Below are 12,944 nucleotides of genomic sequence, written 5' to 3' on the forward strand. Positions count from 1 at the left end.
TAATATGAAAGTTTATGTGAACACAAAAAAAGTTAATTTTTTTTTTATTCGAGCAAATGACTAAAGCAGAATGTAAGGAAGTCTGGATGATATTCAATGTTTTCAATAAGCACTCTCGCTTGATCTATAGCAGTGGTTCTTAACCTGGGATGCACTCACCCGCTGGGGGTGCGAGATGCCCTTTCTGGGAGTGTGAGCCATAGATTATTTTTTTAAGGTAAATCATCCAAAACACAAATTAAGCACGGGCACGCAGGTACAACTACTTTGTTTCATCAAACCCGATGTATTTATTCATATTATACATTTTTTACGATTGAGAGCCAAAGGGATGCAGGCTGCAGAAAAGGTTAAGAACCACTGATCTCTAGCAACCTCAATCCTACCAACTCTTTAGTGAAATGCGAACCAAAACACTAGTGGTGACAAAACACATTCCACTTCTCTCTCTCAATACAGGCAATACAAAGCGATTCATATTCAGGAAAGAAAAAAAACATTTCTTTAACGCAGCTCTAAGGTGTTTTTGTCGGGGGTGGCATTTAGGGAAGTTTACCGAACCTTACTTTTTAAATTAAATATCATAAGTAATATATTAACTCATGTCCGAAACCGAAAGGTCATTATTGTCTGGCTCAACCCGTATTTGCATCACAGCCCCGCAGACCACCTAGAGGACCGTCGCGAATCATCTGGTGGTGCGAGAACCACTGCACTACAGTGTCATACACAACAATAGATGTCATACGAAAAACAAATTATCGTCATCAGCATGCAAATACACAGTTGATCACGCAAACACTCCTTTCACCCTCTCCAGTCCAACCAAGTATCTCCAGCACAACCCTTTCCTGGCTCCTGTCTTATCTCTCTTCATGCACTTCCTCTGTTTCTTTCAACCACGACAACTCCCCTTCTCTCCCCCAAGCCTCTGTCCGAGGGGACCTTGGCTATTCTCCCTCTGTATCTCGCGTCACTTCTTCGCCGACGACGCTCAGATTAAATGCTCCTTTCCTGCCTTTACCCCTGACCGTGCCTCGCGCATTTCCAGCTGCTTAACGACTGTCCAATCCTGGATGTCAACGCCACTACCTCTACATCAATCATTCCAAAACTGAAATTAGTTTCTTCCCTTCTCCCTGCTTCCTTCCACCCCGTCCTACCATCTCATCTCCTCCCTTCTCCCTCGCTCTTCCTGCCTCTAGTCTGCTTACAACCTCGGGGTCATCTTCAACTCCTCCCTCTCCAACCACACCTCTGCCCGCACTTGCCGCTTTCACCTATTTAATATCCGTAAAATCGGTCCCCTTAACTCACTCTCTGCTGCTAAACTCCTGGTTCACTCGCTTGTTTTCACTCAACTTGACTCCTGGACCACTCTTATTCTCGGCCTTCCTGCCTACGCCTTCACTCCTCTCCAACAACATGTACAAAACGCCTCAGCCCGGATCATCTTAACCTCCACCACAATTCCCAACTCCACTGGCTCCATCTACTATCGCTGTCTGTTTAAATGTCTCACTCGGGTCTACATTCCTCCATGGTCTTGCCCCAACTTCTCTTGCTTCCCTCGCTTCTCTGATCTGTTACTACTCTGTCCCTACTCTGTCCCGTCCCATCCTCTACGCTCTCAGTCTCTGCCGCCCCTCTCTGTGCCTCCCTCGCCCTGTGCCCAGTCTCGCTCTCTCCTTCCTTCTCCATTCTTGCCTCCCTTCCATTGAACAAACTACCACTGCACATAAAACAATCTTCCTCCCTTAAAACAACCCCCATCTATTCTCCACTAGCCTATCATCGTGCTACTCCTACTCCCTGTCCTGGACCCCCAGCTACGACTATGCCTACCCAAACCCCTATCACTATCCCGATCACTAACCCACCCCCAACCCCTCCAAAAACTCTCCAGCCTGTTCTCCTGTCACCTTAACTACACCACCAATCTGAATAACCCCACTCTTCAGTTTAATCACTATCATCTTATGTACAAGTTAATGATTGTTGTAAAGCACCTTAGAATTAGTCGCTATATAAATTTTATATAAACTCATATGTGTGCTGATATGTTGGGATCATTTCTCCGATCCTGTAATTTGCGACGCACCGCAGAGGTTAGTCCCGTAATCCGCAAAAAAATTGCGCCAGGATGAATTATATCTGTGCGACTCGGTTAATTTGCAAAAAACATTGGCGGATAACAGTCGGTGCATCCGTGATCAATTAACAGATGAGGTTAGGATTTTACTTTTAAAGCCCCAAATAGAGCAAAGCGACCATATGGGTCTGTAAAAAAAGGCTTTGTGTAGTTTAGACTCAAACATCCAGCCTATTAAAAAAATCACAAAAATTCTATACAACTTAACAGATCCCATAACCACAGCTGGTATGTGTGGACGCAAGACGAACCCCATTTCGAGCAACAACAACAACAAAAACTGCATTCGTATCTGCAGCTCTGCGCTTCTCTCAGCAGCTATGGCCTTTCCGTTTGCAAAACTTTTTTTGTCAATCTGCAGCTCTGCATTGTTCTATGTGCAGCTCTGCATCTGCACCTCCGGGGTTTCTATATTGCAGCTACACTCTTCAAACCAGTGCTAATTACCAAGGGGCCGGAGGCATCTTTGCAATGCACGGCGATTAACAAAAAATGTATTAACAAAACATAAATCTGCGCACGCCGCCAATGTAGCGTTGTATAAGCTTCACAGGTTTTGTTGAGATTTCATGGTCAACTATCCGGCATAATTACGGTAGCAGTCAGGAACAGCGAGTAACCCGCCACACACAGGGATTCACGGATTGCAGCGTTGATTTTTTAAGTTCTGCTGCACAGGACTGCGAGTTCTTGTAATGCTTATACAATCTAGTACAAGACTGCAAGTTCCTGTGAAGCTGATGCAATCTAGTACAGGGCTGCAAGTTCCTGTAAAGCTTACATAAACTAGTACAGGACTGTTCCTGTAGTGAGCATGCAAAGTTTATGGGCATGGGAAGGGTACATCTCATACAAATGTACATCCGTACTTACGTGAAAAAAAAAACACTTCATGCATTGAACATACATATAAAGTAGACATTTATTTTGAATGAGCAACTGCTACGGTACCTGCTCTTGGAGCGGTATGCGATGGAACCGACGACGTTCTGACTTGTGCATTTGGCGAAACCCCCGTGGTTCCCGTGCCCGAGAACCTCGAGGCCGGGTTCCGGTTCGCAACAGGCGACTGCATAGCCACCGAGGGACGACCTGCCCCGGCGTGTGGCAGCTGCGTGCCGGGCGAACACGTGGTGCTGGCGTTTGACGACGGCACACGGGAGAGCGCAGATGGAAGGGCGAGGGACTGTGTCGAGTGAGAATTGGAAGAGCCGTGGTTTTGGCTCGCGGCCCCGACCGGAGGAGTCCGTGCGACGCTCGATGGTGGAGGAGCCACGGAAACGGACGGCAGCGCCGGGGGCATCTGTCCCACAGAAGACAGGGCGGCCGTTGCCTGGCGGGGCGCCGTGAAGTGTGGTCGCGCAACCAGTCGCACCCTCTCCTCCCCGCCAGGCACGCCACCCAGAGCTGGCGGGACATCGGATGGTGGGATCGCCCGGCCCCTCTCATCCCCCGATATGGCGCTCGAAGACATCTGGATGGCAGACGACGTGGCTGCGCGGGCTCTCTCTTCCCTGTACAACAAGCCGGCGACCGTCTGGGCGGGAAACGGCACTGCCAGCCGTGCCCTCTGGGGCGAGCCCCCTATTGCCGCTGTGCCAGAGGCAAGCCCAGGCGGAGCTTAAAACACAATCATACAGAGGAAGGTCGTGAATGAGCACACATCGCTTCACATTGAAGCATTATCAATACCATATCATGAAAGTCAATTTCAATTAAAATCCAAAGAATCTTTTACTCACCACCATTAAGGTTGCTTCCAACAGATGAAACAGGACTACTTCTTGGCATTCCAGGTTTGCTCTGCATTCTGTTGGCCACAGCCCGTAGATTGTTAATCATTTCTCTAACAGTAAACCTGCAGATTAAAAAGAGTTACTTGATAAAAAAAATGTGCACGTGTCATTAATTTATCAGTGAATATTGCTTCATCGCCACCTAAGTGCATGTAAATAAAGCACTTTATTCAAGCACCTAATCATATCATGACCAATTTCACAGCTGACTATAACCAAAAATACTCATTTTATCGATGCAGGAGGTAAACAAACCCCCATATATTGTGATTCGAAATCAAACCTTCCATTTGCAAGTCAAGTGCTCCAGCTGCGATAACGGTGTACACATTTCACGAGTTCCCCATACCGAGTAAAGCAATGTTGTCAAAATTATACGCGAGGCAAAGAAAGACATACCCCTTGTTTTTGAGTTGCTGGCTGTTAGGATTGGAGCTGGGAGGAGATGGTGATGCAAATGTGGTGGTGGCGGCAGTAGTAGTCATCGAAATCTGGGGCTGGCTAGCGACAAGCGCTTCACTTGATACCTGCCAAGAACAAAGCATGGGGGGGGTCAACAGCTATCCACCAAACAATCCAACAATACCAAGAACACCAACACATGATACCAACTACAACCCCCAGGAAGCCTGAAGCTATTTGTGTCTTCTAGAACAGATCCTATCAACTGCCTATTTGGGGTGAAAAAAGTAACGGAGGCTTGAAAAGCAGCATCTGCATTTCCATATGTGCATACACAACACATGCATAACACGTGGGATGCGGCTTTGTTCAGGTGTTCTGATATTAATGACTTAAATGCAGTGTATGACATCCCTATTTGGAGCCAAATGCAAAAGATAATCACACGCAGAAATACTTTAGTTTACTATCCGGCTGATGGATACTTGGAATTTTAACTTTATAAGACAATGTTAATGACAGTGAAGACATTCTAACTAGTGGGAAACCTGTTGAGATTCAACAGTAATAAATCGTTCCACTCCCCTTCCTCCTGCAAGCACCATCTGCCACTACACCCCCCCCCCCCCCCATGGTAGCCATCCACTGTAAGATTGTTTTAAACAGGGCTTGCATACATAACAGGTTTTTTGGGTAAATATATGAATGTGTCATTAAACCCGCCACCACCCAACACAGCCAATTAGTAAGGTGTGTTACGTAAACAGAACGTGCCAATTCGTTACTAGTACAGCACACCGGTGTGTTGGAGAGCAAAGCCACAATATTTACAATCAGAGTACGACGTTTCGACAGTAATTAGCTAGCTTCATCAGGCGACAGCCAGATTTGGAGAGAAATCCTCCTGTTTCGTTCCTTAAATAGAGTGGTAGATGTGATGAGACTTGTGTGCTCATCTTGCACGAAGTGGGGGAGGGGGTGAATACATATAAATGAAGATGGGTATCCATTGCCATTTGGGTTATTCATATAATTAACGTACATTATTGAAGCCCATTGTTCTTGAACTTCTTGTCGATTGTGTGGACTAAAACAGCCGTACCAACGGTAATCCCTTTTGAAGTATGGTGACCTGTATAGGCATGCATTTAAACAATGTATTATTTGATTATTAGCTTCCAAGCAGCACTAAGCCTGTAGCTATCCATACAATTAAAATTATTTTTATTTCTCTCAATTTCGATAAATTCTCTAATTATTATTGGCCAGTAGTAACTATTTTGCACAGAACTTCAACAATATCAAAATCAATTGAGTGTCCTTGTTGGCACGTGTGTTCTTCCACTGCTGACAGTTGTATTAAGGAGTATTTAAAATTTCTTTGGTGTTCTTTTAGTCTCGTGCTGATCATTCACCCTGTTTGCCCAACATAGCGTTTGTCCCCAAGTGCAAATAATCCGGTACACACCTTCTGTTGATAGCTTCAGTAATACATCTTTTGTAGCAGATATACATTTCTGAATTTTATGTACCATTCCAAATCTGACTCGGATGTTTTGTTTTTCCAAACATCTGGCTAGTTTATCAGTTACTCACGCAATGTATGGTAGTTTAATAGTTTGAATTACTTAGTAAATTTCAATGTTCGTATTATTTGATTTGGTTTTAGCATTCAATGCCCTGTTGATTTGTGCATCATTGTCACCGTTCAATTGCAGCGCTTTTTTAAAATGTTAGGCCTATCTGAATGCAATGTCACACCATCACCCCGCACAAAAATGGCTCTCATCAACTGCATGTCACGTTTAAAAAGTTACTCATCATTCATCAAAATTGATGGGAGTGACCTAGGAGGGTGTTTCTCCGGACAAACAATGCAGATTAGCCGATTATGCAGATTCTGTGTAAAAAATTTAGCAGAAATTAAGTGCACAACCAAAGTTATTAACGTTGGGAGTTTTGATTGTTTTTTTACCCTTTTATCTGGCAACAAAACTGACACCTTTTTTACAAGGAGTCATGTTTACATAGACCACAATACCTGCGGTCATAATGCAAACAAAAAACATAACTCTGATAATGTATGCACTGTCCTTGAAGTTGATTGGTCCAAACCCGAGACAGCCAAAAGGCGCCATCTGGTCCAACACCATGTGAGACTAGGTTCTAAGGAAAGCGGTCTCGGGTGTGGACCAATCAACTTCAAGGACAGTGCATACATTATCAGAGTTATGTTTTTTGTTTGCATTATGACTGCAGGTATTGTGGTCTATGCAAACAGGACTCCTTGTAAAAAAAGGTGTCAGTTTTGTTGCCAGATAAAAGGGTAAAAAAACAATTATCATATTTTTTACTGGCAAATGAGGTTCCAATGGTGTTGGGGGTTTTGTTGAGCAGTCGTTGGCGACTGGCCCGAAACCATCAACCCACTCCACTGGAAAACACCAGTGGATTACAGGCAGCTCCTTAGATGAGAGAACACACAGGGGCCTCGGCGATGCCATCTCAGTGCTCCAACGTCTGGTCCACCAACTCTTCATGAATTGCAAACAATTGATAAAAAAAGTTAACGTAAAAATTTTTTAAAAGCTTACCTCTTGATTTTTTGGTGTTTCAAGATGTTTTCCCACAACTTGCATAGCCAAGGACAACATTTTCTCGAGGCACAACAGCTGGGACTAAACAATAGTGGCAAGCGTTAATGTTTATTTGCATAATAGAAAATGTTCTGTTATGCAGCATATTTAACTTATCACTGTATATAGAACTCAAAGACCAGAGTAATTGGTCTATTTAACTACCAGTAACGTACAGATAATTCATCAACTAAACAGGAAATGGACAGCACATGGAAAAAAATATGTAACAATTCCACCAATACACACGAGACCAAACCTTTTTACGCAACCCTGGTGATTAAATGGATTGTCACAATTCAGATCCATAATAACATTTTAGCAAGAGTTTACACAAGTGCATAAATGTCCACTGAAAAAATACCTGCTTATAGTCCGTAAAAAAACCAAGCTAATGTTATTTCATTTGTGATTTCTAGAATTTGACTGATAATACAATAAGGTCAAAAAGGTAGAAAACTACTCGTAGCAAGCTTGCGAAGTTGGCTGGCTACAATATTGTATTGTCCGTTCAGTTTACAAGACTTGCATCAACAATTTGCCTCATTGCGATGGGAAGCCAATGGGCCACTAACTCTTAAATTTAAATCAGTGTTATCGTTGAAAACAAAATAAAATAAAACAACTAAATTAAATGATGACGTTTGGGAAGCAACACAAGCATCCGTCATCAGGTGTGACTGCTCCAGCAAAATTACTGTAGCGTATGAAGAGAGTTATTAAGAGACACGTGTTTATATCGGGTACTGGGGGGGGGAAAGGAGCCAAGGGGTCGGGGGGCTCCCCACCCCCCCCCCTAGTACCCTATATAAACATGTGTCTCTAAATAGCTCTCTTCATACGCTACAGTAATTTTGCTGGAGAAGTCACACCTGATGACGGATGCTTGTGTTGCTTCCGAAACGTCTTGATTTAATTTAGTTGGTTTATTTTAATTTTATTTCGTTTTCACCTACGTGACTTTACCGAAAGAACCAAGAATAGGGTTATTTAGGTTTTATTATATTCTTATTTTGTTATCAGCTAGCCGCAGCAGTGCTCAGCCCGATCCATCCAGCGAGCAAAGGTTTTACCATATTATAAGTATCGAGGAGTCTTTTCATGCTAATATTTTTTAAGTAAATAGTCTCGCTTCTGTTTGCCAGTCATAATAGTTTTTCGTTTTATACAGTGTCATTCATGAAAACGATTAACATTTTCGACGCATGAAAGCATGAGGAACTACAGAAGTTGGAAAAAGCAGCCAAGCGATGAGCCAGCTCCAACAATTGCCCACGCTTCGTCCTCTCAAGCATTAAAATGTTTTCAGCCAATTCATGCGAGTTCATGCACGTGGGAGGAAACCGGAGCACGCGGAGAAAATTAATGGCTCGGAGGGGGCAAAACTATATCATACAGATGTAATTAGTCCATATTTGTGTACTGCCTTCTCCTGGCAAGCCAGGGTATGGCACCTCGATGCCCACAGGAATGGAATTTCACATTTGTTCGATCCACCAACACATTTATGGATTAGTGTCGAGCATGGCCACCACCAGCACATAAATATATCTACAGTTTCATGTACACTATGTGACCAATAAGCTCTACGATTGAGATATGCACATCTTTTGTAAAAAATCTTACATTTATTTTCAATGTAAAGTAAAGCAGTGTCAAAATGGTCAGGTGCATTAATTTTAAAAATAAATGTAAACACATTATCGCAGCTCCAAACATACATAACAAAGTCATGTTTACCTGTAATTTGCTTCCCAGGTTCTCAAATTTTTCGTAATCCTTATCCCTTTTTCGGACCTCCGATTTTATCCATCGGACCTGCTTCATCAGCATGGCTCCGTCGATGTCACCAAATTGCCTTTGGAACGCAGCTTCAACAGTCTAAGAAAGTTCAACATAACAATCATTGCCCAAACTTTACATCAATTAATAAGAAAAAACACTCAACTTTTGTATTACAATGTAAGAGTTATGACAATTGTTCACCCAGGAACCCTCACTGAGTCGCAAGACTATTGCAGGAGGGTCCTGAAGATTTTCACAATATGGGAGGATGATGTCTACATTTCTAAATTAAGATGGAACATTATGGTGAAGACACCCACTGTATTCATACACCTCTGATTAGTACGTTAAGCTATGTAAGATGCGAAAGAAGTTCAACATACATATATAACCCACTATATTAAACCAGGAGTCTGCAGGATTCCTATCATGTACCTCTACAACATGGAACACGTTACCAATAAGCCACATCATCCCCCCCTAAATACTTTTTCCAGTCACACCATAGACAATTTCAAACCTTGACTTGTGCATTACACAAACTACATTCCACGTGTTCTTATATTCATTGAGCACACAAAGCATTCACCCTTGTGACCTTATTAATGATTCCATTGAGACGTGGAGATTCTTGCTGGTTATAGGCAGCCTCGTTAACACTCGTGGTTACATCAGTGGTTGTTTTGCTTCGTTTTGGCATGTGCTCCATCTCGGTATCATCTTCCAGAGCTGTTCTTTTCCGAGAAATCTCACCTACAACAAAGATTGAACTTTTTCAGCATCATTGTTACAATTATCAACATTGTAAAAATCTAATGTGCTGTAATCCAGTGCTAAATAACTACATATTAATTATCATTATTTATTTCATTGTTAAACAATATTTTCTTCATATTCCTGGTTCTTTCGGTAAAGTCACGTAGAAGGGAAATAATAAAATAATACAAATAAAACAATAAAAATTCTCACGACGTTTCGACTGCAATCATCATCAGGTGTGAAATCCACAGCAAGCAAATTTCACACCTGATGATGATTGCTTGTGTTGCATTCGAAACGTCGTGAGAATTGTTATTGTTTAATTTGTATTATTTTATTATTTCCCTTCTACGTGACTTACCGAAAGAACCAAGAATATGAATCCCTTCAGTCACGAAAGCTTTAAATCAAAACATTATTTTCTTCATTGGCATTTCTCCAATTTATTGTTTCCGACAAAACAAAATAATCCTGAATGTGCCAAATCTTATAAAATCTCAGAATATAAGATTGTACATGGTTGCTAGTGCAGTCGAATTACCCTTATGTGTAAACCTATATTATCTGTAGAACCTATAGGGTCAACAAAAACTTTTTTTTCCTGAACCTCTATTTTTTCCTGAACCTCTATTCTTCCTATTATTCGCATTATTTCCCATCTTACATTTTGCAATGGCTTCCCATTTACAATTTGTCATGGATAAGGAGTCAATGGCACATTCATCCTATTATCCACCGGTTTTCTGCAATTTTTCCAACATGGTGCCAAAATCCATTTTCAGCAATGAGAAACTTTTTTAAAAGCCCTCCAGGGATGTGGATTGATGACACGGCATTCTCAGCATTAGCATCAAATCGACACTTCTTTAACCTGTAAATAATGTCCATTTATGGATAAAGTTGTTCTTTCAAATGTACGTTAAAATACTAATGAATTGCCTTTCAACCACTAATATCTGAACCAATTACATCTGTGGCCAAGAAGACATGTATAAGTAAATTATATTCATCACACGAGGCAGTGGAGGAGTTATTCAGATGGAACACAAACGACTTGGCTTCCCCGTGAAGGGGAATCAATTTCTTGGATGAGTCATTACCAACGCGCAGAGGGTTTCTGGATTTGTTTCAAGGGGGGCAAAGACTTAAATGTGGAGACCAATCTTGATTTGAAGCTTTCGTCACTGCAGGAATCCATACTCTTTGGTTCTTTCGGTAAAATTACGTAGGTAGAAAATAAAATAAATCACGCCGTTTCGGGCACAACATCATCAGATGGGAAAGCGTGGTCTGCTGCTGAGGCAGACCGTTTATGCTTGTGTTGCGCCCGAAACGTCGCGATTTATTTTCTTTTATACCTATGTGACTTTACCGAAAGAACCAAAGAGTATGGGGAGACCAAGCATAAGAGTTACAGTAGTACAGACGAGTAAATATAAGGGAATGGATAAGGAGTTTTTCAGCAAAGGTCAAATTTTGCCAATGTTAAACAAGTACGGGTAGTCGCGGATATGTGAAAGGAAAGCGTTAAAAAATAATAGCAAAGTTGTGTTCAGGAAATCAACAGAGGGAAAGAGATGGTGGGACAGGGATGAGGGTTACGTGAGGTAAGGAAAAAATATAATTTGGGTTTTGTAAGAGTTAATGAACAGTGACGTGACATCCAAGGTTGGATGGAAACCAGACATGATAAGATATGGGAAGCGAGGTCATGGGAAAATAAGAACATTTGGATATCATCAGTGAATTAAGAATTAGGAAACTTAAGTGAAGGAGTGATGAGTCGTAAAATAGAGAAAACTATGAGAATGAGCACAGACTCTTGTGGAACACCAACAGTGAAGGGGGCTGGGGGGGGGAGTGGCAAAATTACATGAGACTGCAGAGGTGCATAGAGAGATATAGGACTGTAGCCAGGAAAGTGGTGTGCCAAACATACCAAACGAGAATATAAAAGAGTAAGATGGTCAAGTGTCAAAAGCTGAGGACAGCTCAAGGAGTACAAGTAAAAAGAGAGACCAGCATGAGCAGAGTTAGCCAGATGATTCTGAGCCGAAATAGACGTTTTAGTTGAATGAGAGGGACGAAACCCGGATTGGAATTGGGGTAGAGTGAGTTAGAGGAGATGTAGTGAGTAAGACGAGAATGTGCCAGACAAGCCAAGTGTTTTGAGAAATAGGTGAGAAGAGAAATGGGGCGGTAGTTGGCAGAAGAGGTATCAAGAGATAGTTTTTTTAGGAGAAAAACAATGACTGACTAATAGATAGCGGTAAAGACACCAGAGGAGAGGGAGGAATTAAATTGAGAAAATTAGAGGAAGGAGTCCGGGTATAAGAAAAGCAGGGATGGGATCGAGGAAAGAGGAAGTGGGATGGGCCTTAGAGATGATGGAAGATAGTTCTGTAGTAGAAGTTGCAGAGGAAATGGTGAACGCAGTCATTATGGATTTGACGTAGGGGGAAAGGTTGATGAGATGAGCTAGAGGACGAGGTAGATAGAAGGGTAGATCAAAGAGTAATCTTGGTAGAAAATAGGCAAAGTCAAGAGCTGAAGTGAGAGTAAAGGGAAGAATGTATCGGGGTAAAGGGGTCAAGGAGGTTGTTGAGAGTAGAGAAGAGTAGGGTGGGGGTGATGAGCAAAGGAAGAAATAGTGTGTGGGTAGAGGGGGACAGGTGGTCAAACGAGCCAGTGAGGGGAAGGAGGGCAGTGGCAAAGTTGGAGATTAAAGTCTCCAAGAACCATAAGGGGTGGGTGACAGAAAGAATGGAGGAAAGGACAGTCAAGATGGTCGAAGGAATTAGGGAAAGTGATCATTGAACTGAGGTAATTCACAACATATGAAAGAGCATTTTCAGTAGAATTCCCTTGATGGAAACCAGATTGTATTGTTTTTTGAGTTCCAGTGGCTTTTTTTCAAGGTAATGAAATGGTACCTGATTAAATAGATGAAAATTACAAAGCTGCTAATATACTGGGCTAGCGTGGTTAGGCAGTGCAATTTAGTTTGGTGGGGAGGGGATTGCAAATGGGAGACATTAGGTTGGAAATTATTTTAATATTTATGGTGACAGGTTCAGGGTTGTTAAGGGTTGTTAGTGCTGAAACAGGATAGAGAACAAGAAAAGTTGACTCCAGCACTAGAATGCAATTCCCAAGTTTCTCTACATTTTCAGACTAGAAGGCGAATTATTGACATAGAATCTCCTTCCTCGGTCCATGAGGAATTCTGAGTCTGTTTCACTTTTTTTCCTATGGACTGACCACGATGTGCTTACAGGTCACTCAAAATTGTGCCCATTCCTCTCCGCCCCAGACCTGGAATCATTACTTCATGCCTGTGTCTCAACACACCTGGATTATGTGAATGCCCTCTACGCAGATATACCACTTGGTTTGGTGTGGAAGCTCCAGTTA

The sequence above is a fragment of the Lampetra planeri genome, chromosome 1 (assembly GCF_965212315.1).
Source record: "Lampetra planeri chromosome 1, kcLamPlan1.2.h2, whole genome shotgun sequence".
Lineage (NCBI taxonomy): Eukaryota > Metazoa > Chordata > Hyperoartia > Petromyzontiformes > Petromyzontidae > Lampetra > Lampetra planeri.